The 14,644-nt window shown below is 40.4% G+C and overlaps 1 long non-coding RNA gene across 2 annotated transcripts; it reads right to left on the bottom strand.

Annotated features, from left to right (window-relative positions):
• Positions 1-4,168: 4,168 nt before the first annotated feature.
• LOC107829714 (uncharacterized) lies at positions 4,169-9,188 on the bottom strand. Of its 2 annotated transcripts, XR_012709316.1 has the most exons (5): positions 8,898-9,188; positions 6,808-6,904; positions 6,476-6,727; positions 5,134-5,210; positions 4,169-4,612 (listed from the first exon to the last, which is right to left on the bottom strand). It is a non-coding gene; the product is annotated as an uncharacterized LOC107829714 (long non-coding RNA). The 2 variants fall into 2 exon arrangements; XR_001657998.2 differs by lacking the exon at positions 4,169-4,612 and having other exon boundaries at positions 5,045-5,210; positions 8,898-9,184.
• Between the last annotated feature and the right edge of the window lie 5,456 nt (positions 9,189-14,644).

The raw sequence follows: 14,644 nt of genomic DNA on the forward strand, positions 1-14,644 counted from the left end.
GCGAGCACTACAATCACACGGTAGTCCCAGCTACCAAAATTTCCCGAACTACATTGACCTGATTCCTGTTCAGCCCAGGATATGTAGGAAACCTCTGAAGCAAAGGTTCGGTCAAATCTTTTTCAAAAAATGCTTCACACGGAGTACTCAGACGAGCAAAAATCGCCCGCTTTATCTTTGCGCGAAAACCTTTCGTGTCTTCGGGCAAAGAGGGGCAGCTGTAAGCACGTGATTTTTGCTTCACGAACAATCACTTCAAAAGAAATCAAAATAATTGCAAATGGCCTCGCCGTACAAATTTTCAATTTTTATGTGACATGTGCTGGTAGTCCTTAGTGTTTATATCCATTTTTCATTGAATATTATCAAACAAAAATACAATAAGTATGCCGTGTGTAAACGGGCCGTAATTCGGTTTTTAAAAGGAAATTCACAAAATATGCAGCTTTTACTCTAGGCTGTGATTTAACCATTTTTTAAAATTCTAATATGTGTGTGTTAATTGTTGTAGGTGTCACCCAATATGTGTGTAAGTTTATTTTAATTTTAATTTTTACATTGTTTTAGGAATTTTTGTTTAATTTGTTGAATTAAAAAAAAAGGAAAGGAAAATCTGATTGGGCCCCAAAACGAGGCCCAAAACCAAAGCACTGATCCAGTCCAAGACGAGCCTGCCCAAGCACGGATTCAAACGACGCCGTATCGGCGTCCCTATTGAAGCCGTTGATCTGATTCAAACGAACGGTCCAGATCAGGCTGTTCAACTCACCTCAACGACGCCGTTTCAGGCAAGTTGATCTGAGCCGTCCAACCCCATTGATCCAACGGTCCCTGGCTTCCCTCATAACCCGACCTATTTAGCCGGTTCAACCCAACCCCTCACCTAAACCAAAACGACCCCGTTCCCATACCAAACGACCCCGTCCTGTTACCCACCAATAGATCTAAGCCGTTCAGATCACTTGATCTAACGGCTCCAATCTCCCTTCCCCTTCCGTATATAAACTTGGCCCTTCACCCCACGCCCCCTATCCGAACCCCCCCCCCCCCCCTTCAGTCATCTCCTTCCCCAAGCCCTGAAACCCCCAAACCCTAACGCCGCCCTAGTTTCCCTTTCACCAGAACCCGGTGGCATGAACGCCGATGACCACCCCCTTCACACCCCTGAAGCATCCAACCACCCTGAACACGAATCCACTAACCATGTACCTCAAATCACCTCCTATCGTCTCGAATCTGGATTTGAAGATTCGAGACAAAACTCGATCTATACCAAACCTCACCATCTTTGTATCAGACACTCCCATGACTTCCCTCGTGACCAAACCAAGCTTGGTTTGGTCCGAATCTACCCACAACTTCTAAAAAACCAGATCTGAAAATCCAGACCCTAGAACACATGAACCTGTGGAATCCGGCCAGTCTTGACAGGGGTCTGAGGTCTAATAGACCTTAATCAAGGTGTTCTCGTGTGAGAACACCCTGATTAAAGTTTGTTCGGCCTCAAATGGTCAAAGTTGAGTCAGTTTTGGTTCAGTTTGGTTTAGACATTTTTTCGGTAAGTTTACTTTCCCTTTTGTTTTATTCAACTGCTAATTAAGTCGTTAGCATGCCTTGTTGTGATTGTTCGGTATTTTCTGATACTTTTCTTAATTTCTTCCGTCCTTGTAAAGACCTTTTATTTGGTCGATTGTCTTCTGTGTATGTTTTGAACGTATTCTGTGATATACATGTTCGATTAGATGAGTCGTCGCATAAATAATTCATATAGGTTCCCAATAATTGAACAAAAGTTGTTTGATGCCTTTAGGTCCCTGTATGTGTTTGTTTATTTGAACGACTGATTATTACCTGTTATAATTAGTATAGTCGACTCGATAAACGTCGTCGATTAGTTTTCTATAACTAATGGATCGAATAAGCTAATAATTTCACATGACTAATTGAACCTTGTCACTGACTGAATGCCCAGCATTGTCTGAAATGAGTTTGTTTGCATTGCAAAAATGACTGAAAAGGTTCAGTCCAGGGCAGTCCTGAATTTGAACTTTCATGAGTTCAGAATGCCCTGATGCTGCAAGGGGCAGGGCAGTAATAAGCAGGGTTTAACAGGGGTAGTCTGGGGTTTGAAAAGAACAGAAAAGGCTTAGTTTAAATAAGCTGACAAGTAGGGTACTAATTTGGGATTAAACTAATACCAATGGGGAACAAGACACAAGAGTATGGGGTTTAAAATGAATACTTAAATGAACCCATAACTCTTGATTAAAGAAAAGCCAGGCGTGGGGAACAAAAAGGGCTGGCATCAAAAGATGCTTAAGCATGAGTTTAAAGAGTATGGGCAGTCTGCAAGTGGGAGGATCCAGGCAGCTTAGCTGCACTGGTCGTTTGGCTTATAAAGAGGCCATTTCAGAACTTAAAAGGGGCTGGAATTTTTAGTCAGGAGGGAGGTCTTGTGAGTTTAAAGAAAACTGAAAACATAAGGAAATTTCCAGTAAACACTGTAACCAAACACTGTCTGAAAGCTATATAAGAGTTCATATTGGTCAAGCTGTCTTGGCCAAGTTCTGTTGTTTGCACTGACTGAGCTACTTGTGATTGTTGAACTGCTGGTGTTGCTGCATTGAACACTCTGTTACTTCTGTTGTTTCATTACTCTTTCCTGTGATTACTTGTTTGGTGCTCGACCATCTGCTGGTTTTCTTTGTTCTGGGAATTATTGTTGGTTGTCTGTGGACTGTGGAAAACACTTGTGATTGTTGGTTTGTTGCTGTGTTGTTGCTGTGTATCTACTGTTGTTGTGTTTACTGCATACTGCCCAGCTGATCAGTCCTTTCTTCTTTGTCCTCTATACCAGGTACACAACCAATGCACTATCAAATGTAATTGGAACATTGAGCATGAATGCAAAAAGAAAAGACCTGAAGTTGATTTTCATACATAGATTGTTATATTAGATATCATGTACTGTATGATAATTTTCATTCCTGTGTTGACAATAGAAGTAGCCTGTATGCCCAGTGTATATCAATATAGATTAGCTAAATAGTAGTTTACATATGTATGCTGATAGGTGAAAATATTCTCAATGAAATAGGTTGCATCTCAGACTTAGTTTACTTTGTAATATGTGCTGTAATGTATGCCAAGCATGAAAACTGTACATCATTGGCTAAGTTCTTCCTTTTCTGATTAATGGTCTCATATAACTAGCAAACCACCTGTTAAGGCCAAGAACACAAAACTTGCAATCTCAACCTCATGAAGGTCGAGCCCAGGTCAAAACAAACCAAGCAGGCCCGCATCGAACAAGCAATGGCCCAGGTCTGGCCCATCACGCATGGGCTGGATTTGGGCCCGTGATTATTTGTTCGGCTGACTGCGCACGCAGCCTCGTTTCTGATTTTTAAGCATTTCTGAATGTTGTTATAGATAACTTGCAAGCACGTAATTAATTAGGACTACCTACTGTTTTCAATTAGTAGAGACAAACGCGACAAGAAACGTAGTTGCTATAGGATATCCTTTTAAAATAAGAACGAGATGAGCCTCGACAAAAATAAATAAAAACGCACGAGCTGCGGGGCCCTCGTTAAATGTATATTATCGAAGCATTCAGTTTCCAGGATGGGTCGTTTAGCAAATCTCACGGCCCTCCCAGAATAATACGCGATAGTCTCTTTAAGCGCGTACTTAATAATGTTATCTCCTTAAACTCGGGTGCACATTCATGTGACCCAAATCCCAATCTCAACGGAATCGAAATGTGTCTCTAACCACGGGTACATTGATTGTGGCGTGGTCTGAGATGCATTTCCATGACGTTGCAAATTCTTTTCATAAGGAATGAGACGAGCCTCGACAAACAAAAATGTACAAAGTGCGGGGCCCTCTAAATGTATATATATAAAATACTTAGAATTCGGGACATGCCGTTTAAGCGAATTTCATGGTTTTCCCCAAAATAACAACACGCTAGTTGCTTTAAGCGCGCCTTTAATAATTTATTTTCCTTAACTCGGGTGCACATTTATGTGACCCAAATCCAAATCTCAACCGAGTCGAGATATGTCAATAATCACGTGTACATTGATGTAACGTGATTCGAAGTATGTTTTCGCAACGTTGCAATTCCTTTGTAAAAATAATAATAATGATAAAAGCGGTTAAAAGATAAAATTGGCACATAAGTTCGTATTTGTATAAAATCAGATAATCAAGCCGAATATAACAGTTGAGCGACCGTGCTAGAACCACGGAACTCGGGAATGTCTAACACCTTCTCCCGGGTTAACATAATTCCTTACCCGGATTTCTGGTACGCAGACTGTAATATGAAGTCATTCATGTCCTCGATTCGGGATCAAAATTGGTGACTTGGGACACCCTAAACCTCCCAAGTGGCGACTCTGAAATAAATAAACAAATCCCATTTCGATTGTCCTTTAATTGGAAAAACTCTCTTGCACCCTCTCAGATGCGGAAAAAGGAGGTGTGACACTAATAATATCCCTCGATTGTAATGTAAAATTTTCTTGAAATGTCCAGCAAAATGATGGTTAATCTTAATGTCGTCAAAAATCGACTTCAAGTAAACTTCAATATCCAAAACCTGTTGAAGAAATAAGAAATTTCAGTTAGAAAAACTATTTATAATAGTGTAGACGGAATGTTATTACAGTAGGTATGGAAATTGACAAAAAGAACAATAAGTTTAGTAGGTATGGAAGTGAATAATTTGGGTGATAGAGACCTCTCTAGAAATAGACCCATAGCTTAGAGAATGACTAAAAGATGTCAAAAAAAGTAACAGTAGCAGATGAACTACCATTCACCAGCCGAAGAGACACAAAATAGAGAATTCTATTTTCCCAATTCACTAAAACACTCTTTGTATGGAAATTTGTCTTCACTTTCCTCAACAAGATAGAAAAATGAAAGAACATTCTCTTAATCATATATATTTACATATGGTGCTGGACTTCCTTCTAAATTATGAGTATACACAGATCTTGAAACTATGTTAAGGCTTCTAGTCTTTCTTAATCAATTCTCAGTTCTATTTGTTGAATCCTACAACTTTTCTTTTCCTTCATTTGATGTTGAAAGTTGCAGCAATGGCAGAAACTTAACTTGCTGGGGATTTGTCACTGCTGCTAATGAAACTCTTAACCTCACACCTGATCAGCCACAGAACAAATCCAATAAAGCTGGAAGAGCCTTGTGTTAGTCAGTCCATATAGAAATGAACAAGAAATTGATGGAAACCATGTTGCTATTGTGACTACAAATATGGAGAGTCATGTGGCAGTTAAAACATAGAACATGCACCAGCAGTAACTAAATCATCAACTGGTGCACCAGCAGCACCAACAACATCAACAACTGGTGCACCAGCAGTAGCTACATCAGTAGAACATGCACAATGTTGATTCAAATAGAGGAATTTAAAACTAAGAAAGATTCCCTGTTTATATGCCTTATCTTTTGCAAAAATCAAGAAACTACCTATCTTTACACTTTTAGTACAATTAGGACTTCTCTAAAGCAGGAAGTATCAGTAGCCTACTTAATATTTCGTTGGTCAAAATTCTCTTATTACTTTTGCTACCTAGTTAACCACTTGTTGTCGATGTTCTCTCCATACTTTCGGTGCCTAGTTATTGCACCCGCTTTCAAAATCCTCGTCATATTTAATGCAGAATAACTTTGTCTACAAATATATGACTGGCTTCTTACAGATATAGATATGAGGTCTAAATTAAATGTAAACCGAGAGGCAAATAAGAGAGATTAGCTCCCCTTCCACTTGCAGTACACACCATACTGATTAACTTCAATATTTAACATGTAATTTCAGAAGGGAATGTTATAACTACCAAGGTTAAGCAATCACATCAAATTGCCAGACATAAATGCTGGTATTGCCATATGAATGTCAAGTCTCAGTCAACAAGAATACCAGGCGAGCAGACAAGAGCAATGACCTCCTTTTTTTGGTTCTTTTTGCATATAGCATGAAAATCGTTATCATACATATTTTAAATGCACTCTTCTCAAGCACAGTAGAAAAGAAGACTCAAAACTAAAACTTTGAATAGTAAAAGGTAATCAAGAATGTTAGTATAACAAAGGGTCAAAGTCAACATGAAGATACATTTGCTGTACCTTACACCCTCTCTACTATGTTATTGTATAACTGTATTTTTATCATCGCACATAGGGAGCACTTAATTTCATTTGCATTTTAGGACCAATTGTAAAGGGGAGGAGTCCTTCCACCATAGTTCTATAGTTGACCTAAATTTGATTACACTTTATTTTTATAAACCATTTTGATATATATAAAATGAACACTAAGCTCAATGCTTAGTGTAATTGCAAAAAATAAGAAAAAAAAAAAAAAATAGTGAAGCACCAAGAATGGAACGAAAAGAGGAATCAAAGAAGAAATTGGAATATTCCATCCAGTTACCTTAACAGTTAGCTGCCCACATGTGAATTAACTTTTCTTCCTTAATGCGATCCCACGATGATACTCCCAACAGACATATATTACGGTCACGAACTATTTTTTCCAAGTGCCTCGAAAATAGATTGCTATTCTTTCCAACCGTTCGATTATTGCAAAATGTTACTTTTAGCTTCTCCCCAACTTCAAGTGATGCAACTTCTTTGCACTTGTTACTTCCTCGAACCTTTTTTACCTTTCCAGCAGTACATGAACCTACATTTGCTTAATTTATAATGTTAGAAAATATTGTAAAAATGATAAACTTGTGATCAAAAAGATTTGAGAAACCATACTTGTGTGAATTGTTTGGGTGGATTGCATAACTTGATCAATAGTAAGGAGAAAATGAAATATCAGTTTGCATAGATCTAAGCTCTCGCCCTCCTTTCCCTAGAGTACCAGTTGCAATAAATCATAATACTAAATATTTGGCATCAAATTAATTCAACAACAACAAATCTATAGAGAAGTGGCCATGCCTTTCACATTATAGTACTGCAATTACATATTGCATTATTCAGTTAATAAATTTCTCATAATTAAAAGTTTTGATGCATACAAAGTATCGGATAAAAGGATCATCCACTAAATATTTGATTTAGCAAAAGTGGATGGAAAGCTAGAGAATAAATTCCTATTAGTATGCAGTCAAAATATATTAAGTAATAAGCTGTCAAAATATTTTTTAGGTAAGGAACAATTCCAAGAAAATTTATTACAAACCAAAAGGACAGAAACCAAACAGAGTTCTTAGCCCTTTATACCGTTCTGACCAACTAATAGATTAACCAAATATACAACGCATAGAAGCCAAAAGTCAGCACAAAGACTACCACTACTAAAACCATATAGCAAACGCAAGTAGTGGCCCCATCTTCCTTCCCCTATTTCACATGAATATATCTTCAAACAGTATAAGGAAAAAAGCTTCTGAAATGCACAGAAGGAAGTGGTTGGGCAGAAAATTGAATAATTCACTACAGGCATCCATTTTTCAGTCAACAACAGGCCTATCTCTGAACTACATCACAGCCCATCAATTACAACCAGAGGAAGCAACTCCAAGTGATAGGAAAGCCAGCATATATACATAAATGTGAGTTATTCTACAAATCACAAAAGCCACTCTTGAAAGAACCCAAGAGTAATAAGCTGTCAAAACAAAAGAACTTTTCCATTCTTTAATGAAAAAACAAATTGAAAATTTCACAAACAATGCTCAGTTTTGCCCATATATATATATATATATATATCAGTTAGTCACAACCTCTCTTATCATCAGAAAACATACACTTGACATCCCTTGTGAGCTGCAAATTTTATAATAATACACCAAAAGTTGTTGTGGCTTATCATCTACTCAATCCAGACATGCAAATCAATAATCCATCATTTTCTGTATTTAACACTGACTCCAGCTTGAATTTCAATAACCAGTTTCCTGAACTAAACCGAGATTTATTATTTAGTGAAGAACTATATTTTCCACTCCATCAAAATATTCTTTTTCAATCAAAATAAAACTTACATTATAACTAGAATCAAAACAGAACCTATACTATAATGCTCAAAATATTGACCTTATTTTGAAGTAAGTAGTTCACGACAGAACAAATGGCATTGACAACGAAGTGCTTCGACGAGCAAGTCCATCACTCCAACTAGAGTGCTATTGACTAAATAAATTCAGTGGATGAACTCAATGGAATGTTTGCATTAGAAAAATTGTTTGCCATGGAAAATACTTTAACAAAGCTAATTTACATCACTGTTTCTTCTTCATCTAATTTTTAAAAATATTTGATTAGACTTACCAAAGGTAATAAGTTGACTATATAATTTAAACAACCCATAACAATCAGAGTAAGGAAACTGAACTAGAGCACCTAATAGTATGAAAAAAAATCGAACCAACTCATCACCTCATATGAAAAATCACAAGACATCCTCATGACCGTTCAAGAAAAGTCTCCAGAAGAATTGTATAATGCAAATCGCAAAGGATAAAACTATCGCATAGACGAAACTCTACAAGAAAAAATAAATTATATTGCAGTCCTAATACGAGCAACCAATACCTATTTTTGGTGAAATTTTAGTTTTGGGGTGTTTGACATTCTCTGATGTCCGATGATTTTATCAGCAACCAAACGGCCCCTCTTTTGTACAAATTTCTCCTCCTTGACCTATGTCCCCCAATTTTAAACCCAATAATCTCACTTTTATCACTCACATCAGTATTCAAAACAATCAATTACAGAAAACAACTAAAGAAACAAAAAATTGTAGAACCCTTTTTTCAATTTCTGATTCAATCTGGAAAAACAAGCACGGAGAAGAAAGAATAAACAGAACAAATTAAAGAAAACAAAATTAAACTCACTCTTGATTAGGCGGATAATCTAATGGTATAATTTGTGTGAAGTCGCTTGGAGAGAGATGAATTTTCGACACCAACCTAGCTTCTGAGTTCTTTGCAACTTTCTGAATTTTGATGAGGATTAGCAGCGCCTGTTAGGGATCTTGATGGCCTACTTTTTAGTTTTGCCTCTTAGGGATGAAGTTTAGGGATTTTGTGAAAGTATTTTGGAGGGATTTAAGGTGAAAGTGAATTTGGAGGGATTACCGTGAAATTTTGGAGTATTCCTTCTTTTTTTTTTACTTTAGTTTTCGTTAGATTCGCGCCCTATCCCGCTCAAAACAATTATTAGAGACTAGATATTAATATTTTTTTGGACCACAATAAGTCTGGTCATGTATTTAGAAAATAAATTTGCCTTTTAAAGACCAAAAAAATTCTCATTCCTATAAGTACACTTTTAGGGACCATATTTAAAACTTGTCGTTAAATGTTGGTCCCTAATAACTTGCGGCGCCCGGATGAATAGAGTATCGGGAGCTATGGGCCTCCTCTAAAATTAACTCTCGGAGTCCATCCACATTAGGCACACAAACTCGACCCTGCAATCTCAAAACTCCATCATCACCTAAGGTAAAACTGCCCATACTGGCTGACTTCCTACTCAAAGCATCGGCCACCACATTGGCATTTCCTGGATGATATAAGATGGTGATATCATAGTCTTTCAACAACTCCAACCACCTTCTCTGCCTCAAATTCAACTCCTTTTGCTTGAACAAATACTGCAGACTCTTGTGATCTGTGAACACCTCATATGCCACGCCATACAGATAATGCCTCCAAATCTTCAATGGGTGAACAATGGCTGCCAACTCCAAATCATGAACCGGATAGTTCTTCTCATGAATCTTCAACTGTCGCAAAGCATAGGCAATGACCTTGCCATCCTGCATCAATACCGCACCAAGTCCAATACGAGATGCATCACAATAAACTATATAAGGCCCTGAACCTGTGGGCAAAACCACCGTAGTCAAAGCTGTCATGAGCTTCTGAAAGCTCGCCTCACACTCGTCCGACTACCTGAACTGGGCACCCTTCTAGGTCAATCTGGTCATCGGGGCTGCGATAGATGAAAACCCCTCCACAAACCGATGATAGTAGCCTGCCAATCCCAAGAAACTCCGGATCTTTGTAGCTGATGCTGGTCTAGGCCAGTTCTTGACTGCCTCAATCTTCCTCGGATCCACCTGAATACCCTTTGCTGACACAACATGACCCAAGAATGCAACTGTGCTCAACCAGAACTTGCATTTCGAAAATTTAGCATACAACTGACTATCCCTCAGAGTTTGAAGAACCACTCTAAGGTGCTGCTCGTGCTCCTCCCGGCTGCGGGAATATATCAAGATATCATCAATGAAGACTATCACGAATGAATCCAAGTAAGTACTGAACACTCGGTTCATCAAATTCATAAAAGCTACTGGGGCATTTGTCAACCCGAATGACATCACCAAGAACTCATAATGCTCGTACCGAGTGCGGAAAGCTGTCTTAGGGACATCGGATGCCCTAATCCTCAACTGTTGGTAGATCTCAAGTCAATCTTCGAAAATACCTTAGCACCCTGAAGCTGATCAAACAAATCATCAATCCTCGGCAATGGATACTTATTCTTGATTGTAACCTTGTTCAACTGCATAATCAATACACATTCTCATAGATCCATCCTTCTTCTTAATAAACAACACCGACGTACCCCAAGGTGAAACACTGGGTCTAATGAAACCCTTCTCAAGCAAGTCTTGTAACTGCTCTTTCAACTCTTTCAACTCAGGCAAGGCCATACGATACGGCCGGATAGAAATGGGCTGAGTGCCCGAAGCCAAATCTATGCAGAAGTCAATATCCCTGTCGGTTGGCATACCTGGCAGGTCTGAAGGAAATACCTCAGGGAACTCATGAACAACAGGCACAAAATCAATAGAAGGAACATCAACACTAGAATCACGAACATATGCCAAATAGCCTAAACACCCATTCTCGACCATATGTTGAGCCTTCACATAAGAGATAACACTACGGGTAGAATGACCAGGAGTCCCTCTCCACTCTAAACAAGGTAAACCCGGCAAGGCTAAGGTCACAATCTTGGCATGACAGTCCAAGATAGCGTGGTAAGGTGATAACCAGTCCATCCCCAATATGACGTCGAAATCAACCATGTCCAGAAGGAGCAAATCTACACGAGTCTCAAGGCCCCAAATCACAACTATACATGAACGATGGACTCGATCTACCACAATAGAATCACCCACTGGTGTAGACACATAAATAGGAGCACTCAAAGAATCACTAGGCATGATCAGATACGGTGCAAAATAAGATGACACATAGGAGTATGTAGACCCTGAATCAAATAACACGGAAACATCCCTACCACAAACCAGAACCGTACCTGTGATAACTGCATCGGAAGCCTCAGCCTCGGGCCTGGCTGGAAGAGCATAACGTCGGGGCTGGGGCCCACCATCTTGGACTAAATCTCTGGGATGGCCTGCTGCTAGCTGACCTCTACTTCTAGCAGCCTGAGCTCCACCTCTAATACCTCTACCTCGACCTCTAGCACCGCTACCCCCACCTCTAATTGGTTGGGCGGGTTGTGGAACACTCAGTGCCTGAACCATGGCACGAGAACTCTGATGCTGAGAGTTACTCGGTGCCCGAGGGCAAAACCTAGCGATGTGACCCATATCACCACAAGTGTAACAAGCCCTCGGCTGCTGAGACTGCTGACCCTGCAGACCTGAATGACCACCCCGAAAACTCTGAAGCGACGGTACACTGATAGGAGCTGGAGGTGCATTGCAGGACTGCTGATCAGAATACTGCATCTAAGGATCACGACCACTTGAAGCACCATGAGAAACCTGGAGTGCTGACTGAAAAGGCCTAGGAAGATGGCCTCTACCATATGAATCCCTACCTCCAGACGAGGTACCACTAAACCGGCCTGAATGACAAGGCCTCTTGTCAGACCTCTGACCACCTCCCTGTGATAGAACCATCTCAACTCTCCAGGCCACATTGGCCGCCTCCTGAAAAGATATCTCACTCCCAGTCTCCCTAGCCATATGAAGATGAATCGGCTGAATAAGTCCATCAATAAACCTTCACACCCTATCTCTCTCTCGGTGGGAAGTATGTAAGAGCATGACGAGCCAAGTCGATGAATCTAGTCTCATATTGGGTAACGGTCATAGAACCCTGCTGGAGACGCTCAAACTGCCTCCGATAGGCCTCTCTCTGAGTGATGGGGAGAAACTTCTCCAGAATAACTGAGTAAACTGCTCCCAAGTCAAAGCTGGCGATCCGACTGGTCTAGCCAAACAATAATCTCTCCACCAAGTCTTGGTGGATCCAGACAAGCGAAAAGTAGCAAAATCGACCCCATTGGTCTCAACTATCCCCATGTTCCTGAGAACCTCATGACAACTATCTAGATAATCCTGGGGATCCTCAGAAGATGCGCCGCTGAAAGTGGTAGTGAAGAGCTTGGTGAACCTGTCCAATCTCCACAAAGCATCGGCAGACATGGCTGCTCCATCACCGGTTTGAGCTACCACACTCGGCTAAACTGCTCCAACTGGCTGAACTGCTAGAGTCTGAAACTGGGGAGCTACCTGCTCCGGAGTACGAGTAGCAGGAGTCTGGGCTCCTCCTCTAGCCTAAGAGACAGCTGGTGCTACAGGGAGCAAACCTACCCGGGTGACATTCTCTATAAGGCTCACTAGATAGACCAGAGCATCCTGGAGAACTGGGGTAGCAATAACCCCTCTGGGACCTGAGTTGGGCCCACCGGAACTGCTGGGGTCGGAACCTCATCATCAAAGTCAACCTGAGGCTCCGCTGCTGGTGCTGCTGCTCTGGGCTGAGCTCTGCCCCTACTCGGCCTCTAGAATGGCCTCAGCCTCGCCCTCTGCCCCTCGTAGGAGCTGCTACTGAGGGCACGGGCTGCTCGTCAGTGGATGAGGAAGCGCGTGTTCTCGCCATCTGCAAAAAAATATAGTAGAATTTCAATTAGCATTGAGAAACCAAACCGCACGACAGGAAAGAATAAATGTGAAGTGTTTCCTAACTCTGTAGCCTATGGGGATAAATACAGACGTCTCCGTACCGATCCCTCAGACTCTACAAAGCTTGTCTGTGAACTGTGAGACCCATGTAACCTAGAGCTCTGATACCAACTTGTCACGACCCGGATTTCCCACCCTCAGGAGTCGTGATGACGCCTACTATTGTGAGCTAGGAAAGCCAATTATTGAACAGATAACCTTTTTACCCTTTTACTACTTTTTAACAATTTTAAAGCAATAACGTGTAAACAGCGGAAATTTAAGGTAAGCGGAAGAAAAGCAATAAAATATCTAAATATATGTCTAGTACAACAGTTTGAACCTCAACCTCCCGGAACTAGTGTCACAGTACCACAGGCGATCTAAGATTTTACTACATACAAAGTTTGAAATAAAAGGTACATTGTTTCTGAATTTAAGGGAATGAAACAGGGATAAAAGGGGTAAAGGGAGACGCTAGGGCCTTCGGACGCATGCAGGTCTACCTTGGATCTCCGCGGACTGAAGGTAGCCACCCAAACTACGGTCCAAAAGCTGCTCCGGGATCTGCACATAGTGCAGAGTGTAGTATTAGCACAACCGACCCCATGTGCTAGTAAGTTCCTAGCCTAACCTCGGCGAAGTAGTGATGAGGCTAGGACCAGAATACCAAACAACCTGTGCAATTCAACTATATACAGCGGAAAAGAAGAACATAAATAAACAGTCAAATATGGGAGGGGTAGCATGCTGTGGGGGAGATACCAATTCAGAATAGAAAGACAACAGGTAATTGAAAGAAATAATATATCTCGAATATCAATAGAGAACCAGAAATCAATAAGTGCACGGCATCACCCTTCGTGCTTTTACTCTCATCCTCACCAAGCAATCAAGTAATGAAAATGTACACGACATCACCCTTCGTGATTTTACTCTCGTCTTCACCATATAAATAATATAATCGGCACGGAATGGTACATCATGCAGCACGACATCACCCTTTATACTTTACACTCTTTCTTCACAAATCATACACGTCATCACCACTCGTGCTTTAACACTCTATTACCAAAACAATGCACGACATCACCCTTCGTGCTTTAACTCTCTTCCTCGCCCAAACAACAATCACAAACAATAGGGCATGGAAATAAATGAAGTTACAACAAGAATCTCGGCAAGAGAACAATAATTCAACAATAAGTCTTGGCAAGGGACAACATCAAAACAACAACAATATCCCAGCAAGGGAGTCAATATAGTGATTCTTTTCTCTTTCTCACTTTTACTTCACAACTCACTTTATAACTTGAGCCAATGCTCTAAGGGTTCAATTACCACTTATACTTTCACAATTCGTTATACAACTTGAGTCAACGGTCCTCAATGTTCATAGGTAACAATTCCTTCCACAAACTTTGCACAATAAATAGAAATCTTCACCAAGGCATGAATAATACAACGAAGTCATGATACTCACAATATAAAACTCACGGGCATGCTAGATACTAACGTATAGATACTCGTCACCATGCCTATACGTCGTACTCAACAATTACCACATAGCAAATAGGACTCGACTCCTAATCCCTCAAGCTAAGGTTAGACCAACACTTACCTCGATGCCACAAACATAATTCACGCCTC

Source organism: Nicotiana tabacum, chromosome 1 (genome assembly GCF_000715075.1).
Source record: "Nicotiana tabacum cultivar K326 chromosome 1, ASM71507v2, whole genome shotgun sequence".
Lineage (NCBI taxonomy): Eukaryota > Viridiplantae > Streptophyta > Magnoliopsida > Solanales > Solanaceae > Nicotiana > Nicotiana tabacum.